General features: G+C 51.9%; 1 long non-coding RNA gene across 2 annotated transcripts; it reads right to left on the bottom strand.

Annotated features, from left to right (window-relative positions):
- Positions 1 to 188: 188 nt before the first annotated feature.
- Positions 189 to 21,572, bottom strand: LOC135176524 (uncharacterized). Of its 2 annotated transcripts, none has more exons than XR_010302694.1 (3): positions 21,506 to 21,572; positions 21,070 to 21,164; positions 189 to 951 (listed from the first exon to the last, which is right to left on the bottom strand). It is a non-coding gene; the product is annotated as an uncharacterized LOC135176524 (long non-coding RNA). The 2 variants fall into 2 exon arrangements; XR_010302695.1 differs by lacking the exon at positions 189 to 951 and adding an exon at positions 13,488 to 13,633.
- Between the last annotated feature and the right edge of the window lie 860 nt (positions 21,573 to 22,432).

Raw genomic sequence — 22,432 nt, 5'->3', positions numbered from 1 at the left:
AGGCAGGTTTCTGGGTCTGACACCTCGCTGTGCTGAAGAGAAGACAAAGTGGGCAGCGTGGGCTCTGGCATCACCCCTGGATTAAGGGATTAGCATTAATCAGTGCTCTGCCAGGGCCCTGCCTGCCTTGCCTGTGATACTTAATCTTCCCATCAGAAAAAAACCCAGCCAGATGGATCCCCTTCTCCAAAATCTCTGAGGTGGAAAGAGCAGGTAGAAGACAGGAGTATGGGACAAGATGTGTATGGAGATGGGAGAGCTGTAGGTCACCAGGGGGGAAATGGAAATCTTGGTGATTTAAAGGGTGTTTTATCTCATTTTCTGTGGAGAAAAGACCTCTGAGGTCCCACTCCATCTCCACACCTCAGTGCCTGCTATTAGCTTTGGATTCTGTTTGCCTTCAAAGCAGATCTGGCAGAAGGGCAGCGCTCGAGAAGCAGCAAATCCCCACAGATTTGGGGCGAGCGCTGCAAAAGGGGTCCTGGGAGTGCCCCCCTACTAAGGGCAAAACAAAGGACTTAGCATGGGAGAGGGAGTTTGGGGGAAAGAGGGTTGAAGTGGCACAGTTAAAGGCAGGAGAGCTCAGTGAAATGAGGAGGAGGAGGAGGTATCTCCCTCACCTCCTCAGTCCCCCCGGGGAGATAGCTCCTTTACTCTCCACTTCTCATCAGATACTGAGCCCATGGCATCTACTGCTGTGACACTGTGAAAATAGCAAATCCTCCACCTCTCCTGGCCTCTCTGAGATCTGGGGAGCAGGACTGTAACAGAGACTAATGAAAGGAAGATGTCCCTGTCCCTCAGCACTCAGGGATCACCTTCATTTCCAAAGAACAGCTGCTTGGCACTAGCCAGACCTTCATCTCTTCAGCCAGACATGCTGTCCTTGCAGGGCTGAGCCACCTCCAGAAGCTCCACCTTCAATAACCAGGTCCAGGGCAGGGAAATGAGCTGGGGAAAGAAATGTACACTGCATAGAAGTTGGTGAAGGATCTAGAGAGCAGGTCTAATGAGGAGCAGCTGTGGGAGCTGGGATTGTTTATCCAGCCAAAGAGAAGCCTGAGGGGAGACTTCATTGCTCTCTACGACAACCCTGAAAGAGGCTGTAGTGAGATGAGGACTGGACTCTTCTCCTTAGTATCAACTGATAGCACAAGAAGAAATGGCCTCAAATTGCACCACAGGAGATTCAGGTTGGATATTAAGAACAATTTCTTCCCTGCAAGACTGGGCAGGCATTGGAACAGGCTTCCCAGGGAGCTGGTGGAGTCAGCATCCCCAGAGGTGTTCAAGAAATGTGTGGACATGGCACTTTGGCACATGGTTTAATAGCTGTAGTGGTCTTGGGTCAGTAGTTGGACTCAATGATCTTAGAGGTCTTTTCCATCCAAAATACTTCTATGATCCCCAAACAAGAAGTTTTCTGGTGGGACATCAGCTCTCACTAGCCTCAGGATACACCAGGAGTGAGTCTTCCCAGGGATAGTAACCCACCTGGATGCATTCCTGTGTGGCCTGCCCTAGGTGATCCTGCTTTGGCAGGGGGGGGGGTTGGACTTGATTTCTGGAGGTCACTTCCATCCAAAACAATTCTATGATCCCCAAAACAAGAAGTTTTCTGCTGGGACATCAGTTCTCACTAGCCCCAGGATACTCCAGGAGTGCCTTCCCAGGGGTAGTAACCCACCTCTTGGGGGCCTGTCCTAGGTGATCCTGCTTTGGCAGGGGTGGGGTTTGGACTTCAATTTCTGGAGGTCCCTTCCAACCCCTAACATTCTGTGACTCTGTAGCACCCTGCCCTTGGCAGAAGGTGAGCATCAATTACCTCAGCCCATCTAGAGAAGGAATCAAGTATGTTGACCAGACAGTCTGGCCAAGCAGCATCGGGAGGGGGAGATGAAGGTGTCAGACACAGCCGAAGCTCAGCTGATATTGTGTTCTCACTCTGGCTTTTTTTTCCTTCCCTGCATTAATTAAACCCCAACACTTTCCTGAGGACAAATTGGCTAAGTTCACTTTGGAATCATACTACCAGGACAAAAAAAATAAACCAAACTGAGATAACCTGCAGATGTCTCAGAGGTGCTCAAATCCAACTATCTTAATGTAGTGAGAGATGTGTCTATGGAGAAGAGCCTGCCTGTTGAGCATCTCCCATCTGCAGGATACCATAGCAGGTATCCAGAAGACCAGGACCACTCTGATCCCATCATGACATGAGAATTCCAGAGAATCACAGAATGCATCAGGTTGGAAGGCACCCTCAAAGGTCATCTTGACCAACCCCACTGCAGTCAGCAGGGACATAGAATCATAGAATGGTTTAGGTTGGAAGGGACCTCAAGGATCATCCAGTTCCAACCCTCTGCCACGGCCAGGGACACCTCCCACTAGAGCAGGTTGGTCAAGGCCTCATCCAACCTGGCCTTAAACACTTCCAGGGAGGAAGCAGCCACAGCCTCCCTGGGCAACCTGTGCCAGTGTCTCACCACCCTCACTGTAAAGAAATTCCTCCTAACATCTAGTCTAAATCGCCCCTCTGCCAGCTTAAACCCATTGCCCCTTGTCCTGTCACTACAAGACCTTGTCAATAGTCCCTCCCCAGCCTTCCTGTAGGTCCCCTTCAGATACTGGAAGGCCACAAGAAGGTCTCCTTGAATCCTTCTCTTCTCCAGACTGAAGAGCCCCAACTCTCATAGCAGAGCTGCTCCAGCCCTCTGAGCATCTTCATGGCCCTCTTCTGGACTCACTCCAATATTTTCAACTAGATCAGGTTGCTCAGAGCCTCATCAAGTTTGGCCTTGAAGGTCTCCAAGAGTGGGGTCTCAACCACATCTCTGGACAACCTGCTCCAGTATTTCACCACCATTGTTGTGCAGAACCTCCTCCTAATGTCCAACCTGAATCTATCCTGCTTCTATTTCAAACCATTGCCTCTCATCCTATCTCTACAAGCCCCTCTCAACAGTCCCTCCCCACCTCTCCTGTAGGTCCACTTCAGATATTGAAATGCAGCTCTAAGGCCTCCCTGAAGCCTTCCCTTCTTCAGGCTGATGCTTCTGTAGAGTCTGCCTGTCCTCTCCTCATTCATAGAATCAAACATGTTGGAAGAGATCTCCAAGATCATCCAGTCCAACCTGACAGAGGTATCTCAGCCACAACCTTCATGTCTAAATGAACAGCTTAGATTAGCTTTGTTCAAACTCTCTGCCCTGGTGAACATATTCTGGTGGCACTTCAAGCTGCTCAAGCCCAACCCCACCATCAGGACCTGCTTCATGCATATCTGGTTGCATATTCCTTGCATACCTGCCTTAGTCTGTGTAGACACAAACATTGGTACATCATGTGTGCTGTTCTCATCATGAGCCCAGTTCTGAGCTCATCAATGCAAGAGAGATGTTGAGGTACTGGAAGGTGTCCAGAGAAGGGCAATGAAGCTGGTGAGGGGCCTGGAGCACAGCCCTGTGAGGAGAGGCTGAGGGAGCTGGGGGTGTGCAGCCTGCAGAAGAGGAGGCTCAGGGCTGACCTCATTGCTGTCTACAAGTACCTGAAGGGAGGCTGTAGCCAGGTGGGTTGGTCTCTTCTGCCAGGCAAGCAGCAAGAGAAGAAGGGGACACAGTCTCAAGCTGTGCCACGGAGGTCTAGGCTGGATGTTAGGAGGAAGTTGTTGCCAGAAAGAGTGATTGGCATTGGAATGGGCTGCCCAGGGAGGTGGTGGAGTGGCTGTGCCTGGAGGTGTTGAATCAAAGCCTGGCTGAGGCACTTAGTGCCATGGTCTGGTTGACTGGACAGGGCTGGGTGCTAGGTTGGACTGGCTGAGCTTGGAGGTCTCTTCCAACCTGCTTGATTCTATGCCAGAGGTGCATGGATGCTTTGGGCACAAGGAAGAGTCAGAATATCTCCTGCCTGCATCTCCACAGCCTTGAGCAACACAACTGGAACAAGGATTACAGTGGTGGGATCCATTTAGCTCCAGGCTGACTCCTGTCTCAAGTTCAGCTCTTTGCCTTGCTGCTTCCTGCCCCCCCCCCAAAAAAAAAAAATGAAGTCGAGAAGGAGTGCCCAGTTAACAGCTAATTCCCCTCTTCTCTTAAATCACCGAGATTCAAAGCCTTCTTCCCCATGGCTGCTTCACAAAAGACCCCAAGGTTTTGCTCATTTATTCCTCTACCAGAAGTGGTTTTCTGGGCAAAGCCCTCAGCAGCAATTCATCTCCTGTGCTTGTACTCCACTGATCTTCCTGACAACCCAGAGCTTCCCAAGCAAGGCCAGAAGTTTTGGCAAACTCTTGCTTTTACTTTTGCAGCTCTGAGGAGTAAAAACATCCCTTTAGAAACCACATAGAATCTCAGAATGTCAGGGGCTGGAAGGGACCTCGAATGCTCATCCAGAGCAACCTCCCCTGCCAGAGCAGGATCTGCTATACCAGATCACACAGGGATGCATCCAGGCAGGTATTGAATATCTTCAGAGTGGGAGATTCACAACCCCCCATGGCAGCCTATTCTAGGGAAAAAAAGTCCTTCTCATGTTAAGGTGAAATTTCCTATGGCTCAGCTTCCACCCAGTGCCCCTTGTCCTGCCATCAGGCATCACCCAGCAGAGGCTGGCTCCAGCCTCCTGGCACTCACCCTGCACATCTTTATAAACACTGATGAGGTCACCTCTCAGTTTCCTCTTCTCCAGGCAGCACAGCCCCAACTCCCTCAGGCTCTTCTTGTAACAGAGATGTTCCATTCCCTTAGTCATGCTTGTGGCTCTGTGCTGGACTCTCTCAAGCAGTTCTATGTCCTTCTTGAACTGGGGGGGGGGGGGGGCAGAACTGGACACAGTACTCCAGATGTGGCCTCACCAGGGCAGAGTAGAAGGGCAGGAGAACCTCTCTCCACCTACTAGCTACAGCCTTTCTAATACACCCCATAATGGCATTGGCCCTCCTGGGCACAAGGGCACACGTGGCCATGTGTGGTTGCAGATGGCTGAGGTGGGACTTTTCCTTCTTGGAAAGGGTACAGCTGCTCAGGACTTTGCACAGAGGCACAGAATTGCTTAGATGGGAAAAGACCTTTAAGACCATGGAGGCCAACCATCAGTCTAACACTGACATGTCCTTGACTAAAGCATAGCCCTCAGCACAACATCTGCATGGCTCTTAAATACTCTCACGAGTGGGGGCTCCACCACCTCCCTGGGCAGCCTGTTCCAATGCCTGACCACTCTTTCAGGAAACAAAACCTTCCTAACACCCAACCTAAACTTGCCTGGGTGCAACCTGAGGCCATTTCAATTCAATTCATTTCAACTCAAGAGAGATGTTGAGATGCTGGAAGGTGTCCAGAGAAGGGAAACAAAGCTGGTGAGGGGCCTGCCCTCATTCATAGAATCAAACAGCTTGGAAGAGACCTCCAAGACCATCCAGCCCAATCTGACAGAGGTATCTCAGCCATGACCTTCATGTCTAAATGAACAGCTTAGATTAGCCTTGTCCGACCTCTTTGCCATTGTGAACATATTCTGGTGGCACTTCAAGGTGCCCCAGCCCAACCCATCATCAGGCTCTGCTCCATGCATATCTGGTTGCATGTCCCTTGCATACCTGCCTTGGTGTGTGTGGACACAAACATTGGTACATCATGAGTGCTGCGTCCAGTTCTGGGCTCCTCAATTCAAGTTGAGATACCTGAAGGGAGGCTGTAGCCAGGTTGGTTTGGGCTCTTCTACCAGGCAAGCAGCAACAGCACAAGGGGACACAGTCTCAAGTTGTGCTAGGGAAGGTCTAGGCTGGATGTTAGGAGGAAGTTGTTGGCAGAGAGAGTGATTGGCATTGGAATGGGCTGCCCAGGGAAGTGGTGGAGTTGCTGTCCCTGGAGGTGTTGAAGCAAAGCCTGGCTGAGGCACTTAGTGCCATGGTCTGGTTGATTGGCCAGGGCTGGGTGCTAGGTTGGAGTGGCTGAGCTTGGAGGTCTCTTCCAACCTGCTTGATTCTCTGATTCTGTGAAAGCAGGCTGGGTTGGGAGTGGTGCAGGGGAGAAAGCAGGGCACACACAGCCCTTCTAACCTGTGCTAGCCAAAGGAACACTCCCACTCCAGGGCAGCTGAAGCGATAGCAAACAGCAGGCAGGAGCAGTGAGCCTGCTGTGCCTTTTCATTGGCATGCAGGGCATATTTTTTCCTTTATTAAATAATAACAATAAAACCCAATAATTAAAACTGAAATCCCCCTCCTGAAGTGTAGCCCACACCTGCCAGCTCAGACCAGCTCTCCTTACAATGATTATTAATGGTGGTGCACCTCCTCCCAAATGGGAATGAATGGTCCAAGCACCTTTCACTTCCACACACATTACTGACTTATTCCTTCAGCAGCTTCTCAGTTGCAATATTCCCTGCAGCCTTCCCCCTGCCAGCCCTTGAGGCTCTGCATGCAGGTGATCCATCTTGGAACTTTTAATGCCTTTGTTTTTCCCCCTCTTTCCCCAAAGAAACCAAAATAAACCATTCCATTGGGATGGAAAAAAAGAGGGTGGAAGGATGTAGCTCTGAGCCCACCACAGGAGAGAAAGCTGAGGGGTGGGGAGAAGGAAGGAGAGTCTTTTTCTTCCCTTCTTCCATGTGTTTAAGGCACAATGCATAATCCATCTCCTTTCACAGTCCCTCCCCCTCCCAAATAAATAATGTCCTCACTGCAGTGGAGCAAGGAGGATGACAGGAGGTGGATCATAACTCATGGAAAGGAGGCAAAGACGGAGCTGTCCTGGCACTTGGGGAGTTTCTGGCAGAGAACGGCGCAAACCCCAGGAGGACGTTCGCAGCAGCAAGGGCAACGTTGCCACAGCAGGCTCCTTCTAAAAGCAGTTTCAAAGAGCAGATCCACCCCGAGCCCTCTGCACAGCTCTTCCCACGTGGAACTGTAGTTTTAGCAGGAAAGGGGCACCCACTGATACCCAGGGGAGCAGGGGAAGGGGATGGGAGGGAGGGTAAAGTCTACGTGTGGGGGGCCCTGGCTTTGCGCCTGCCTGGGTGTGCCAAGGGAGGGTGGCTGTGTTTTCACGCCTGCTTAATCTCTTGTAATCCCTGAGGAGCAGGCTGCCAGGGGTGGGCATGAGTGCCAAACCCTACCGAAGTGAGCAGGGGATTGGAGATGCAAATGCTGGCTGTCAGCATAGGGTCCTTCCCCAGCAGCTGCTCCAAACTGCATCCTGTCATTTCACACGTCGGAAACAACACCAACGGCTTCAAAACCCTGGCCTCTGCCTCTGGGCAGCTTCTGATCATGTTGTGCCACACAGGCAGGCTCCTCAGGCCTCTCAGTAAAGCAGCAAGCCCCTCATAGAATCAAGCAGAATGGAAGAGACCTCCAAGCTCATCCAGTCCAACCTAGCACCCAGCCCTGCCCAGTCAACCAGACCATGGCACTAAGTGCCTCAGCCAGGCTTTGCTTCAACACCTCCAGGCACAGCCACTCCACCACCTCCCTGGGCAGCCCATTCCAATGCCAATCACTCTCTCTGACAACAACTTCCTCCCAACATCCAGCCTAGATCTCCCCTGCCACAACTTGACACTCTGTCCCCTTGTTCTGTTGCTGCTTGCCTGGAAGAAGAGACCAACCCCACCTGGCTACAGCCTCCCTTCAGGGAGTTGTAGGCAGCAATGAGGTCAGCCCTGAGCCTCCTCTTCTCCAGGCTGCACACCCCCAGCTCCTTCAGTCTCTCCTCACAGGGCTGTGTTCCAGGTCCCTCACCAGCTTCCTTGCCCTTCTCTGGACACAGTATCACAGTATCATCAGGGTTGGAAGAGACCTCACAAATCATCAAGTCCAACCCTTTACCACAGAGCTCCAGGCCAGACCATGGCACCAAGTGCCACGTCCAATCCTGCCTTGAACAGCTCCAGGGACGGCGACTCCACCACCTCCCCGGGCAGCCCATTCCAGTATGACACCTTGCAACACCTCAACATCTCTCTTGAATTGAGGAGCCCAGAACTGGACACAGCACTCAAGCTGTGGCCTGAGCAGTGCTGAGCACAGGGGCAGAAGAACCTCCCTTGTCCTACTGGCCACACTCTTCCTGAGCCAGCCCAGGATGCCATTGGCTCTCCTGCCCACCTGGGCACACTGCTGCCTCATCTTCAGCTACTATCTACCAGCACCCCCAGCTCCCTTTCTGCCTGGCTGCTCTCAGCCACCTGGGTTACTGTAAAGCAGGTCCTAGCCAAGAGCTTGCAAGTTGTGACAACAGGCAGGTGCATTTTGAGCACAGAATCATTTCAGTTAGAAGAGGCCTTTAAGATACTGTGTCCAGTTCTGGGCTCCTCAATTCAAGAGAGATGTTGCAGTACTGGAAGGTGTCCAGAGAAGGGCAATGAAGCTGGTGAGGGGCCTGGAGCAGAGCCCTGTGAGGAGAGGCTGAGGGAGCTGGGGGTGTGCAGCCTGCAGAAGAGGAGGCTCAGGGCTGACCTCATTGCTGTCTGCAACTGCCTGAAGGGAGGCTGTAGCCAGGTGGGGTTGGTCTCTTCTGCCAGGCAGCCAGCAACAGAACAAGGGGACAGAGTCTCAAGTTGTGGCAGGGAAGGTCTAGGCTGGATGTTAGGAGGAAGTTGTTGTCAGAGAGAGTGATTGGCATTGGAATGGGCTGCCCAGGGAGGTGGTGGAGTTGCTGTGCCTGGAGGCGTTGAAGCAAAGCCTGGCTGAGGCACTTAGTGCCATGGTCTGGTTGATGGGGCAGGGCTGGGTGCTGGGTTGGACTGGCTGAGCTTGGAGGTCTCTTCCAATCTGTTTGATTCTATGATTCTAAGATCATCAAGTCCAACTTCTCAACCAGCACTGCCAAGTCACCACTAAACCATGTCCCTCAGCACTGCATCCGCACAACTTTGATGCAACAGAATCAATAAACCTGGCTGAAGCTGGCCAGAGAGAGCTCTGAAAATAGTCAGCAATATTGGACTGACTCCAATGCAGTCTAAACATTGACTGAAAATTGGCTGAAAATTGAAAAACTCTCTCAAGAGGTCCAAAACCAAAACCAACCCCACAATAAAAACTCCACACAGGAAAAACTGCCCCCAGACCACAAGCCCTTTCAGACCTCCTGAACTTGAATGCTCAGACATGACAAATTCCTCCTGTATTCCTCTGGTACCAGATGTGTGCACCTTGATACATCACAAACAGCTCAAACAGCAGAAGCTGCTCACCTGATGCCACCACAAATCTGCTACCTGACTCACAGCTGTATGTGGCAGGTCCCCCACCCGCCCTGCCAGCCCCTCCATATGCACCCCCAGAGCTACCACCCAGAATGGGATGGGTTAGGAAGGGACCTGTAAAGGTATCACAGTATCACAGTATTATCAGGGTTGGAAGAGACCTCACAGATCATCAAGTCCAACCCTTTACCACAGAGCTCAAGGCTAGACCATGGCACCAAGTGCCACGTCCAACCTTGCCTTGAACAGCTCCAGGTCATCAAGTGCACGCCCCCTGCAGTCAGCAGGGACATCTGCAACTAGAGCAGGTTGCTCAAAGCCCCAAACAACCTGACCTAGAATGATACCACAGATGGGCCAACCTGGGCCTAGGTCTCCCCACCCTCAGTGGACAAAAAGTCCTGCTTCTATATCATCTCAAGCTCCCCTCTCTAAGTTTCAAACTACCACCCCTTGTCCTGGTATGAGAGGTCCTGCTAAAAAGTTTGTCCCCAGCTTTCTTATCAGCTCCTTTAAGTACTGGAAGGCCACCAGTAGGTCTCCCTGGAGCACTCTGATCTCCAGGCTGAACAACCCCAACTCTCACAGCCTGCACTCACAGAAGAGGGCTTCCAGTCCTCTGATTCCACATAAGTTCCCAAAACATGTCATAGAATCATAGAATCAGTCAGAGTTGGAAGGGACCACAAAGATCAGCCAGTTTCAACCCCTCTGCCATGCCCAGGGACACCCTAGAGCAGTCTGCCCACAGCCTCATCCAGCCTGGCCTTAAACACCTCCAGCCATGGGGCCTCAACCACCTCCCTGGGAAACCCAGTCCAGCCTCTCACCACTCTCAGGATCAACAACTTCCTCCTCACAGCCAGCCTCAATCTCCCCACCTCCAGCTTTGCTCCATTCCCTCTAGTCCTGGCACTCCCTCACAGCCTCAAAAGTCCCTCCCCAGCTTTTTTGGAGGCCTCCTTCAGATCCTGGAAGGCCACAAGAAGGTCACCTGGGAGCCTCCTCTTCTGCAAACTCAACAGCCCCAACTCTTTCAGTCTGTCCTCACAGCAGAGCTGCTCCAGCCCTCTGAGCATCCTCCTGGCCCTTCTCTGGACATGCTCCAGCATCTCCACACAGCTTTGCTCCATAATGATGGAGAAATGTCCAGAGGAGCCAAAAAAGGAGACAAGAAGCAGCATGCAGATGGGAAGGGGGGTGGGGATAGCAGAAAGAGAAAACCCCAACCTCCCTGGAGATGTAATAGGCTTAGCAGGGCTGCTTGACACATGTCAGATAAAATAACCCCCCCCACAACCATGTTTATAAGAAGATTAGCTTGAACATGCTGAAATTTCTCTAGGGACTGTCTGTGGCTGGAGCTCAAACCAGCTCCTCCCAGGCCCTTATCAGAGGAATAAATTTTCACCACTTTGGGCTATTAAGATCCTCTCCCTGACCCTTCCCACCCCCCCAAAAATCAAAGGCTTCGGGGGCCCATCTGCTGGAGCTGGTTCCATTTGTGCCATTCCAACCTCCTCGGCAGGACGGAGGTGAGGTGTTGGGAGTTAACTTGCTGGAAATAACGGGATGTGACTATCTAATTTGTGGCTGCCAGCCCTCCGGGGAGCAGACCTGTCTCTGGGCAGAGGATTATCCTTGGGCTCATTATGACATTGTTCCAAAACAAATCCCCCAGGCTTCTGCCCTTAATCACTTCTACGTACGTCTAGGCGAACATCTCTCCATCCGCGCCGGCCGCGGCGCAGGTGGAGATGGAGCCAGAGCTGTGGCCATGCTGAGGAGAGGAAAGGCAGCCAGAAACACTTCCAGCAACCACCAGCACAAGCCATTGGTTAGGCTTCAGCTAAAATTAGGGTTCATTTTGCTGAAAGCCAGTAGACATGGGGTTTGGGAGGGTGTCTTTGAGTGGCTCTGGTGTTTAGTTTGGGGTTTACTCATTGATTCATAAGAGCGGTTTGGGTTGGAAGGGACCTTAAAGATCATCTGGTTCCAACACTCCTGCTGTGGGCAGGGACATCTCCCTCTAGACCAGGTTGCTCAAGGCCTCATACAACCTGGCCTTGAACACCTCCAGGGAGTGAGCAGCCACATCCACTGTGGGCAACTTGTTCCAGTGTCTCATCATAGAATCAAGCAGGTTGGAAGAGACCTCCAAGCTCAGCCAGTCCAACCTAGCACCCAGCCCTGCCCCATCAACCAGACCATGGCACTAAGTGCCTCAGCCAGGCTTTGCTTCAACACCTCCAGGGACAACAACTCCACCACCTCCCATGTCCAATCTAAACCTCTCCTGGTGCAGCCTGGTGATCATAGAATCAACCAGGTTGGAAGAGACTTCCAAGATCATCCAGTCCTTATGTTTCCTCTTGTACTATCACTTGTTACTTGGGAGAAGACACCAACACCCACTTGGCTCCAAACTCCTTCCACAGAGGTGTAGAGTCAGATGGTCTCACCTCAGCCTTTTTATCTCTCTCAACTAAGCAACCTCATGTCCCTCAACCACTCCTCATAGAATCAAGCAGGTTGGAAGACACCTCCAAGCTCAGCCACTCCAACCTAGCACCCAGCCCTATGCAATCAACTAGACCATGGCACTAAGTGCCTCGTCCAGGCTTTTCATAGTATCGTAGAATCAAGCACTTTGGAAGAGACTTCCAAGCTCAGCCACTCCAACCTAGCACCCAGCCCTATGCAATCAACCAGACCATGGCACTAAGTGCCTCATCCAGTCAGCCCTCTGCAATCAACTGGACCATCCAGTCTTTCCTCGAACCCCTCCAGGGACTGCCCCTTCACCAGATGGCAGAGATTAGGCTCCTGGACAGGGTGGGTTTAAACAACGTGGTGAGTATGAACCTGTCATTGACCTTCAGGTTGAGGGCTGTGTGTTGGCAAAGGGATATCTTTCCTGAAACCTCTCTCCCTACTCCAGTGGAACGTTTTTAGGAAGCCAACAGAAAGGATAAGAAGGGTGGGGAGGAGGGGGGAGCCCAAACAAAACCACCTTTGTGCTGTAAATGACCATTTTCTGGTAGAAGCATCAAGCTCTTGCCACACAACAGGAGATTAGAAATACCCAAGGAGCGAGAAACACTCACACAGGGACATGAGCACTCACCAACACGTACACCCTGGAGATTCCTCTACAGAAAATCAATGTGAGCTTATCAGCCTGCAGCAGAGCCAGGACAATTAAACATTTCCTTCTCTGCCTTTATGTATTGGATTTAAGTTTTTGAAGTCGTTCTCACCTGTGGATGGAGAGAAAGAAGCATCAGAGGCAGCAGCATCTCTTATGGAGAGTTATCTCTAATGCAGGCAGCAGCCAAAACGATTTCTGTGGCTCATTCTTGCTTTCTTTGCCCTTAAAAAGGAGAAAAACAGACCCAGCCTGTCTCCTGCTCTTGTTTTGTTGGACCAAAAAAAGGGGAGGGGGTGTGCAATCAACATTGATTGCTCTGCTGGAACCTCTACTTGCACACAGACCTCTGCACTCATGGGATAAGCTCTTCCCCAAACACTGAGCTTTTGCTGCCAGGTTTTAGTCCAGCACAGAGCAAAACTGCAGGAAGAGACCAGGAGAAAGCAAAACTGGGGGCCAAACAGCAAAGCTCACGCTCAGAACTGTCCCCTCAGGTCCATGCATTGGGAATGAGGTGGTGGAGGTGATCAAGCCATAGAATCTATGAAATCAATCTGTTACAGCACTAGCTCTCAATCCCACCAGAGCCAAAGGGTCTTTTGAGTCCCAGGGGGCTCTAAAGGCAGCACCTAAATGTGTCCTCTCTACTCCTTTGCCTGTTTCTTACTGACAGCCAGCTACTCCAGCTCAAAGTCACTGGAGAAATGGAACCAATGTGCCCAGCCACTGTACCAGTGGACCCTGGTGAGGCCATACCTCCAATACTCAGTTCAGTTCTGGGCTCCTCACTCCAAGAAGGACATTGAAGCGCTGGGGTGTATCCAGAGAAGGACAACGAAGCTGTGAAGGGTCTGGGGAAGAGTTCTTATGAGAAGTGGTTGAGGGAACTGGGGCTGTTTAGCCTGGAGAAAAGGAGGCTGAGAGGGAGAGCTGCTCATTCTCCACGATTCCCTGAGAAGAGGATGTAGTGAGGTGGGGGTTGGGCTCTTCTCCCAAGTAACAAGTGATAGGACAAGAGAAAACAGCCTCAAGCTGTGCCAGGGGAGGTTTGGATTGGATATTAGCAACAATTTATTTCTCAAAAGGCCTGGAATAGGCTTGAGTCAAGTCCTGCACCAGTGAAGTCCTTCTCCTCCCTGGAAGGATTTAAAACCCATGTAGATAGGGTGCTGAGAGAGACATGGCTTAGTGGGCACAATGGTGTTGGGCTGACAGCTGGACCTGATGATCTTAGAGGTCTTTCCCAACCTTGCTGATTCTATGACTCTAAAAAACACCAAGAAAAGCCAAATCATTAACCAGCTCAGTAACTACCAAGCCATTGACTGTTCTTCCTTGTGCCTGCTCCAGCCATCTCCACATGCAGTTTCAGGTGCATTGCCCAGCAGCTCCGCATGGCACAAAGCTTTCTGAAAGGCCACCAGCACCCTCAAAAGTAGGCTGCTAACCTCACCTCCCACAGGCATCCCCCATCTCCTGGGGACACAAATAAATGGGATGAGATTGAACAAGGCCAAGTGCAGGGTTCTGCACTTTGGCCACAACAACCCCAAGCAGTGCTACAGGCTGGGGACAGAGTGGCTGAGAGCAGCCAGGCAGAGAGGGACCTGGGGGTGCTGGTAGAGAGTAGCTGAAGATGAGGCAGCAGTGTGCCCAGGTGGGCAGGAGAGCCAATGGCATCCTGGGCTGGCTCAGGAAGAGTGTGGCCAGCAGGACAAGGGAGGTTCTTCTGCCCCTGGACTCAGCACTGCTCAGGCCACACCTTGAGTGCTGTGTCCAGTTCTGGGCTCCTCACTTCAAGAGAGATGTTGAGATGCTGGAAGGTGTCCAGAGAAGGGCAAGGAAGGTGGTGATGGGCCTGGAGCACAGCCCTGTGAGGAGAGGCTGAGGGAGCTGGGGGTGTTTGGCCTGGAGAAGAGGAGGCTCAGGGCTGACCTCATTGCTGTCTACAACTGCCTGAAGGGAGGCTGTAGCTAGGTGGGGTTGGTCTCTTCTGCCAGGCAAGCAGCAAGAGAACAAGGGGACAGAGTCTGAAGTTGTTGTCAGAGAGAGTGATTGGCATTGGAATGGGCTGCCCAGGGAGGTGGTGGAGTGGCTGTGCCTGGAGGTGTTGAAGCAAAGCCTGGATGAGGCACTTAGTGCCATGGTCTGGTTGACTGGGCAGGGCTGGGTGCTAGGTTGGACTGGCTGAGCTTGGAGGTCTCTTCCAACCTGGCTGATTCTATGATTCTAAGTCAAATCAAAAGACTTTTAACTTCAGTGAGCATCTCAACAGATTCCCCAGACCCCTACCTACCTGATCTACGGGCACCAAGGAGGCCTTGGGCAGCTGGGGCTCTGTCCACAAACATGCTTTAAAGCCACCCAATCCAAGCCCTGCCTGGGTGACAGATCAAGAGCAGCAGATTTGCCTCCAGCCCTCCTGTCTTATCGCACATTATCCCCGTCCAGATGTCAGGCACTAGCCCTCTGCTAACAATCCCCTTTCCCTTCTTTTATCTCCCCATTAAATTGCTGACAAGAGCCTTCCTGGCGGCCTTTTCAAAAGCCAAGGAGATCAAAAAATCAACAGAGTGTTTCAAAAGCCAAAGTCCTTAGGGGAAATAAGAAGGGGAGAGGGAAAAAAGGCAGTAAAACAGGAGTGAGAGCGAGAGTGCCACACCAGTGCAGTGCTCAGAGCTGAGAGCAGGAGCCTGGGATTGTAGCAGCTTTAACTCACTGCTGGTGGGAAGCACAGAACTCCAGCACAGTAGGGATTGGAAGGGATCTCTGGAGATCATCTAGTCCAACCTCCTTGCTACAGCAAGGGCACCTACAGCAGATTGCCCAGGATCACAGTGGCCAGTGGCCAGGTGGCAGGGGCGAGAATCTCTTCCAGAGAAGGAGATTCCACAACCTTTCTGCAGGGTACCAGCACCCTCACACCAAAGAAGTTTCTCCTCACGTTCAGATGGAACTTCCTGAGTTCAAATTTGTGTCCACTGCCCCTTATCCTCTTGCTGGGCATCACTGAAAAGAGTCCAGCCACATCCTCTTGCTCCCCACCCTTTAGATATTGATCAGCACTGAGGATATCCCCAAATGCTTTTGGCTTTCCCATTGCTGCCTGCACAAGCATCGTGGTACCTCCAGCCCTGCTAACACCTGTGCCACGCTCAGCACTGCAGGACCCCATCAGAAAGGCACATCTGGTTATAACCATGTCAAAAGTCCAGTGTGACATCCCAGCCTTGATGGCAAAACTCCTGCTGGCATCCTGGGGACCAGGAGCACTCTCCACAAGGCTCAGGGACCTCTCTGGAAGAAGCTACCTGCCTTTGGACACAGTGACCTCTCCACACACAAGGCTCAGGGACCTCTCTGGAAGAAGCTACCTGCCTTTGGACACAGTGACCTCTCCACACACAAGGCTCAGAAACCTCTCTGGAAGAAGCTACCTGCCTTTGGACATGGTGGCCAGCGTGGAGAAGGTAAAACTGGGGGCAAAATCCCTTTTCCATCCACAGAGAGAAGGAATTTCTTTGTTTCTGATGGGCAGGTGAGGGCAATTTATCTCCTAGCCTTGTCAACTTTATGGCCACTTCATAGAATCATAGAATCAACCAGGTTGGAAGAGACCTCCAAGCTCAGCCAGTCCAACCTAGCACCCAGCCCTAGACAATCAACCAGACCATGGCACTAAGTGCCTCAGACAGGCTTTTCTTGAACATCTCCAGGGACAGTGACTCCACCACCTCCCTGGGCAGCCCATTCCAATGCCAATCACTATCTCTGCCAACAACTTCCTCCTAATACCCAGCCTAGACCTCCCCTGGCACAACATGACACTCTGTCCCCCTCTTCTCTTGCTGCTTGCCTGGCAGAAGAGGATTCCCCACAACCTTCCTGCAAAGCTGTAGAGGAGCTTTAGCTTTGTGCTCGCCTCTGAAGCGGTGACACTGCTGGCTGTCAAAGGGCACCAAAGCAGAGGTGATGCAAAAAGGTGACTCCGTCCCTGCAGCTGACAGCAGCAGGCAGGGATAACTCAATGATAAATAGACCTGGGCTCCTCAATTCAAGAGAGATGTTGAGGTGCTGGAAGGTGTCCAGAGAAGGGCACCAAAGCTGGTGAGGGGCCTGGAGCACAGCCCTGTGAGGAGAGGCTGAGGGAGCTGGGGGTGTTTGGCCTGGAGGAGGCTCAGGGCTGACCTCATTGCTGTCTGCAACTCCCTGCAGGGAGGCTGTAGCCAGGTGGGGTTGGTCTCTTCTGCCAGGCAAGCAGCAAGAGAAGAATGGGACAGAGTCTCAAGTTGTGACAGAGGAGGTCTAGGCTGGATGTTAGGAGGAAGTTGTTGTCAGAGAGAGTGATTGGCATTGGAATGGGCTGCCCAGGGAGGTGGTGGAGTTGCTGTGCCTGGAGGTGTTGAAGCAAAGCCTGGCTGGGGCGCTTAGTGCCGTGGTCTGGTTGACTGGCCAGGGCTGGGTGCTAGGTTGGAGTGGCTGAGCTTGGAGGTCTCTTCCAACCTGCTTGATTCTATGATTCCATGAAATATATAAATAAGGATATTCCCAGCCTTTGCTGACAGAGGCAACCCCAAGTCAGCAGCAGCAGCAGCAGCAAGGTGTAAAATTCATCCAGAGAAAGCAGAAACTTCAGAAACTTCACCTTGAATTCAGTGTTCTACTGGTAGGAGTTGGAAGGGACCCCTGGAGATCAACAAATCCAGCCCCCCCCCCCCCCCCAATTATTAAGTCAGATTCACCTAGAGGAGATCACACAGAAACATGTCCAATCAGATTTTGACTGTGTCCAGAGACAGAGGCCCCCCAAACTCTCTGGGCAGCCTGTTCCAGTGCTCTGACACCCTTAATGAGGTCCCTCATGTTAGTTTCTCTAAGTGCTGTCAGAAAGTTGCTGCAATAAAAAAGCCTAAAAAGTCCCTCCCCAGCTTTTTTGGAGGCCTCCTTCAGATCCTGGAAGGCCACAAGAAGGTCACCTGGGAGCCTCCTCTTCTCCAGACTCAACAGCCCCAACTCTTTCAGTCTGTCCTCACAGCAGAGCTGCTCCAGCCCTCTCAGCATCCTCCTGGCCCTTCTCTGGACACACTCCAGCATCTCCACATCCCTCTTGCAATGGGGGCTCCAGAACTGGATGCAGTACTCCAGGTGGGGTCTCAGCAGAGCAGAGTAGAGGGGGAGAATCACCTCCCTGGCCCTGCTGGCCACACTTCTCCTGCTGCAGCCCAGGCTCTGCTTGGCTTTCTGGGCTGCAAGTGCACACTGCTGGCTCCTGTTGAGCTTCTCCTCCAGCAGCACCTCCAAGTCCCTCTCCTCAGGGCTGCTCTCCAGCTACTCCTTGCCCAGCCTGCATTTGTGCTTGGCATTGCCTCAATCCTGATACAGGACACTGCACTTGGTCTTGTTGAACCTCAGGAGGAAAATCACCCCTGAGCTGATTGCACTAATGAAAAAGAGCAGCCAGAGGAGAGCCACGGCAGAGAAGTCCTCGTTGGAGCATGCAAAGAAGGACCCCTCAGCACAAACACAGGCACTTGTTATTCATCTCCTCAGGAGCTGTTATTTATTATCCCACTTCTCCCAAAACTGCAGGAATCTAATCAGAGCACAGAAGCAACAGAGGGTAATTTTGGTGATCAGTCACACTCTAGCAATGAGGAATAATAAGCAGCTGGAGTGACCACTTGAGATGATCCACGGGCTGATGCTGGCTTGCACAAACTGCTCAGTGACCACTTCTGCACCATGAGTAGGATCTCAGGTTCAGCCAACACTAACACCAAGCCTTCAGAAGTCTCATGGGAAAAGGTCATGGGGTTCTCTTCCTGCTCTCCTCAGCCCTAGTGAGGCTGCACCTGGAGTGGTAGTCCAGTTCTGGTCTCCCCAGCTCAAAAGTGACAGGAAACTGTAGGAAAGAGTCCAGGTCCCTCAGCCTCTCCTCACAGGGCTGTGCTCCAGGCCCCTCACCACCTTCCTTGCCCTTCTCTGGACACCTTCCAGCACCTCAACATCTCTCTGGAATTGAGGAGCCCAGAACTGGACACAGCACTCAAGCTGTGGCCTGAGCAGTGCTGAGTCCAGGGGCAGAATAACCTCCCTTGTCCTGCTGGCCACACTCTTCCTGAGGCAGCCCAGGATGCCATTGGCTCTGCTGCCCACCTGGGCACACTGCTGCCTCAGCTTCAGCTACTCTCTACCAGCATCTCCAGGTCCCTTTCTGCCTGGCTGCACTCAGCCACTCTGTCCCCAGCCTGTAGTGCTGCTTTTATAGAATCATATCATAGAATCATAGAATCAACCAGGTTGGAAGAGACCTCCAAGATCATCCAGTCCAACCTAGCACCCAGCCCTATCCAATCAACCAGACCATGGCACTAAGTGCCTCAGCCAGGCTTTTTCCTTTTCTTACCACAACAGGCCCTGATCAAAACTTTGTCCTTAACTTTCAGATTGACTCCTTGAAGTACTGCAAGGCTACCAGAAGCTCTCCCTGGACCCTCAAGGTGTGGCCTGACCAGGACTGAGTACTGCAAAGACTTTCTTCCTGATCTCCAGTCTAAATCTACCTTCCTTGAGCTTCAATCCATTCCTTCTCATCCTATCACAACAAACCCTTGTAAAAAGTCCCTTCCTGGTTTTCTTCTGTAGATCCCCTCTGGATACTGGATGTTTCTGAAGAACTTTCAATAGGAAAGGGTTAAAAATGGCAAGTTCTGTGCTCCACAACATCCAGCCTTCATCATGACATCAGTGAAGGAAAGCAATCAAAGGCTCACAGGATGTTAGGGGTTGGAAGGGTCCCAAGGAGATCATCCAGTCCAACCCCCCTGCCAGAGCAGGACAATACTATCTAACACAGAGCACAGAGGAACACATCCAGACAGGCCCTGAAAGGCTCCAGAGAAGGAGACCTCACAACCTCAATACAAAAATAAAGTTGATCAGGTTGAGATCCAAACCTCAAACCCCCAAACAAAGCAGCAGGCAGCCTCATCCCAACCCCTACAGGTGAAAAGCTTGCTGTGACTCCATCCCCTCACTCCTTCACTTTCATCCTCCTAACCTTCTCCTTTCCAGCCACGAGGGAATAGGAAAGTTCAAAGAAAGCCATTTCTGTGTTATTTTTAGCAGAGCCAGAAGAAAAGTGACTGGAAATAATCCATGAAAGCAAGCTTTCACCTTGCTTTGCAGGGTCCAGAGACTTTGATAACAATCATAACTTTACCCAAGGCAGAAAAAATGCTGAGTGCTACCAAGAGCATAAATTGAGCCCTTCCCCCTTTCTCATTGCACATTAAAACCCCAGTGACCCATGCATGGACTCCAAGGGGAGACACTTTCCTCCCCGAGACAGTGAATTGGCAGCCACACGACAGGGGCAGCAAACTTGGAACCCAGGAGGTTCCATCTGAACAGGAGGAGAAAATTCATTGCTGTGAGGGTGCTGGAGCTCTGGAGCAGGTTGCCCAGAAAGAATCATAGAATCAAGCAGGTTGGAAGAGACCTCCAAGCTCAGCCACTCCAACCTAGCACCCAGCCCTAGACAATCAACCAGACCATGGCACTAAGTGCCTCAGCCAGGCTTTGCTTCAACATCTCCTGGGATGGCAACTCCACCACCTCCCTGGGCAGCCCATTCCAATGCCAATCACTCTCTCTGACAACAACTTCCTCCTAACATCCAGCCTAGACTTTCCCCTGCCACAACTTCAGACTGTGTCCCCTTCTTCTCTTGCTGCTTGCCTGGCAGAAGAGACCAACCCCACCTGGCTACAGCCTCCCCTCAGGGAGTTGTAGGCAGCAATGAGGTCAGCCCTGAGCCTCCTCTTCTCCAGGCCAAACACCCCCAGCTCCCTCAGCCTCTCCTCACAGGGCTGTGCTCCAGGCCCCTCACCACCTTCCTTGCCCTTCTCCAAACACCTTCCAGCACCTCAACATCTCTCTTGAATTGAGGAGCCCAGAACTGGACACAGCACTCCAGGTGTGGCCTGAGCAGTGCTGAGTACAGGGGCAGAAGAACCTCCCTTGTCCTGCTGGCCACACTCTTCCTGAGCCAGCCCAGGATGCCATTGGCTCTCCTGCCCACCTGGGCACACTGCTGCCTCATCTTCAGCTCCTCTCTACCAGCACCCCCAGCTCCCTCTCTGCCTGGCTGCTCTCAGCCACTCTGTCCCCAGCCTGTAGTGCTGCTTGGGCTTGTTGTAGAGTCTCCTTCTCTGAAGGAACTCCTGTTACAAGAAAGATATGGACATGCTGGAATGTGTCCAGAGAAGGACCATGAGGCTATGGAGACAGACTGAGAGAGTTGGGGTTGCTCAGTCTGGAGAAGAGAAGGCTCCAAAGGAGACCTTCTTGTGGCCTTCCAGTATCTGGAAGGGGTTATAAGCAAGCTGGGGAGGGATGTTTTAGGGTGTCAGGTAGATCACTACTGCAGGAAATGCAGCAAAACTAGAAGTGGGCAGATTCAGACTGGGTATTAGGAAGAAATTCACCACGAGGGTGGTGAAACCCTGGCACAGGTTGCCCAGGGAGGCAGTGGAAGCTTCATCCCTGGAAGTTTTTAAGGCCAGGCTGGATGTAGCTCTGAGCAACTTGACCTAGTGTGAGGTGCCCTTGCCTGTGGCAGGGGATTTGGAACTGGATGATTTTTGAGGTCCCTTCACATCCTGACAATTCTGTGACTCTGTAAGAAGCTGCAAACCCACCTGGATGTTGTTATCCTGGGCCAGCTGCTGTGGGTGACCCTGCTTCAGCAGTGGGGTTGGACTCCATCTCCAGAGGTCTCTGCCAGGTTGAGGTTCTGTGATGGTGTGGAGATCCATGCTCAGCTGCATTTCAGCATGCTGGGCACTTATGTAGCCAGCAAGAAAATTCCATCACACCATGGAACACATTCAAAACACACAGCAATGTTGGAAGCTGCTGGTAGAAGAGGTCACTCTTTTCCCAAAGCAGGATTAAGAAGAGCTCTTCTGGAAGCAGCCATTTCCACCAGCTGCAACTTGAACAGAGTAACATGGCAGAAACAACCTCCCCTCAAACCCCCATAACAACAGGAGGAAAAGTCCTCACTCCTGAGCTGTGCAAACATTCCAAGCTCTTTCTCTCCTCCAAAACAGGCCTGAATTGCTTAAGAGGTACCTGACACTAGCTGGATAGACACCACCATGCTTCCAACCAACAAGCACCGGTGCAAGCAGTCACTGATGGGCCCCAAGCCCCAGCTGCCTGCTTTAGAGGAATTAATTTGAGAAGCCCCACTCCCAAGGTGCTGATGATCAGCACAAAATGAGGGCTGATCCCATTAAGGCAATCTTCTCCATGGGTTGCTGCCAGCTGATGTCTCCTTCTTCCCCACTGCATGTTCCTACTCCCCTGCTGATGCTGCCCTTAGCTGTCATGGTCTCTGAGGAAGGTGGCAAGACATAGGGGACTGAAACATTATGGTCCAGGCTTTGCTGGGAGATTGCCTGCTCTGGTGAGGATCAATGCATGGTCATAACACAGCTCTGCTGTATGCCAGACCTGCCATGGGGCAGGCCTCTGATGTATTTCATGCTGCTGGCTTCGTTGTGCTGCTCAGGCTTCCCCAAGCCACTACAGACTGAAACCCACTTTATTTCTGCTGCTCTCTTCTCAAGTGACCACATCCATGAGCCTGATTTACTGCCTGGGCTTGAAAAGTCTATCACTTTTCCCCCCTTACAGCCAATCAGCCACTCACTCGTGTTAGAATCATCCAACAGGCTGGGTTGGAAGGGACCTCCAAAGATCACCCAGTCCAACCCCTCTGCAGTCAGCAGGGACATCCTCCACCATATCACATTGCTCAGAGCACTGTTGAGCCTGACCTTGAAATCTCCAGGGATGAGGCCTCAACCACCTCCCTGGGCAACCTGTTGCAGCATTCCAGCACCCTCATTGTGCAGAACTTGCTCCTAACATCCAATATAAATCTCCTCCAGTTTCAAACCATTGTCCCTTGTCCTGTCATTGCAGGCCTTTGTAAACAGTCCCTCTGCAGCCTTCCTGTAGGCCTCCTTCAGGTACTGGAAGGATGCTACTCCA

This window comes from Pogoniulus pusillus, chromosome 6, assembly GCF_015220805.1.
Source record: "Pogoniulus pusillus isolate bPogPus1 chromosome 6, bPogPus1.pri, whole genome shotgun sequence".
Classification (NCBI taxonomy): domain Eukaryota; kingdom Metazoa; phylum Chordata; class Aves; order Piciformes; family Lybiidae; genus Pogoniulus; species Pogoniulus pusillus.
The sequence above is the reverse complement of the archived record's forward strand: the minus strand, read 5'-3'. Positions and strand labels throughout refer to the sequence as shown.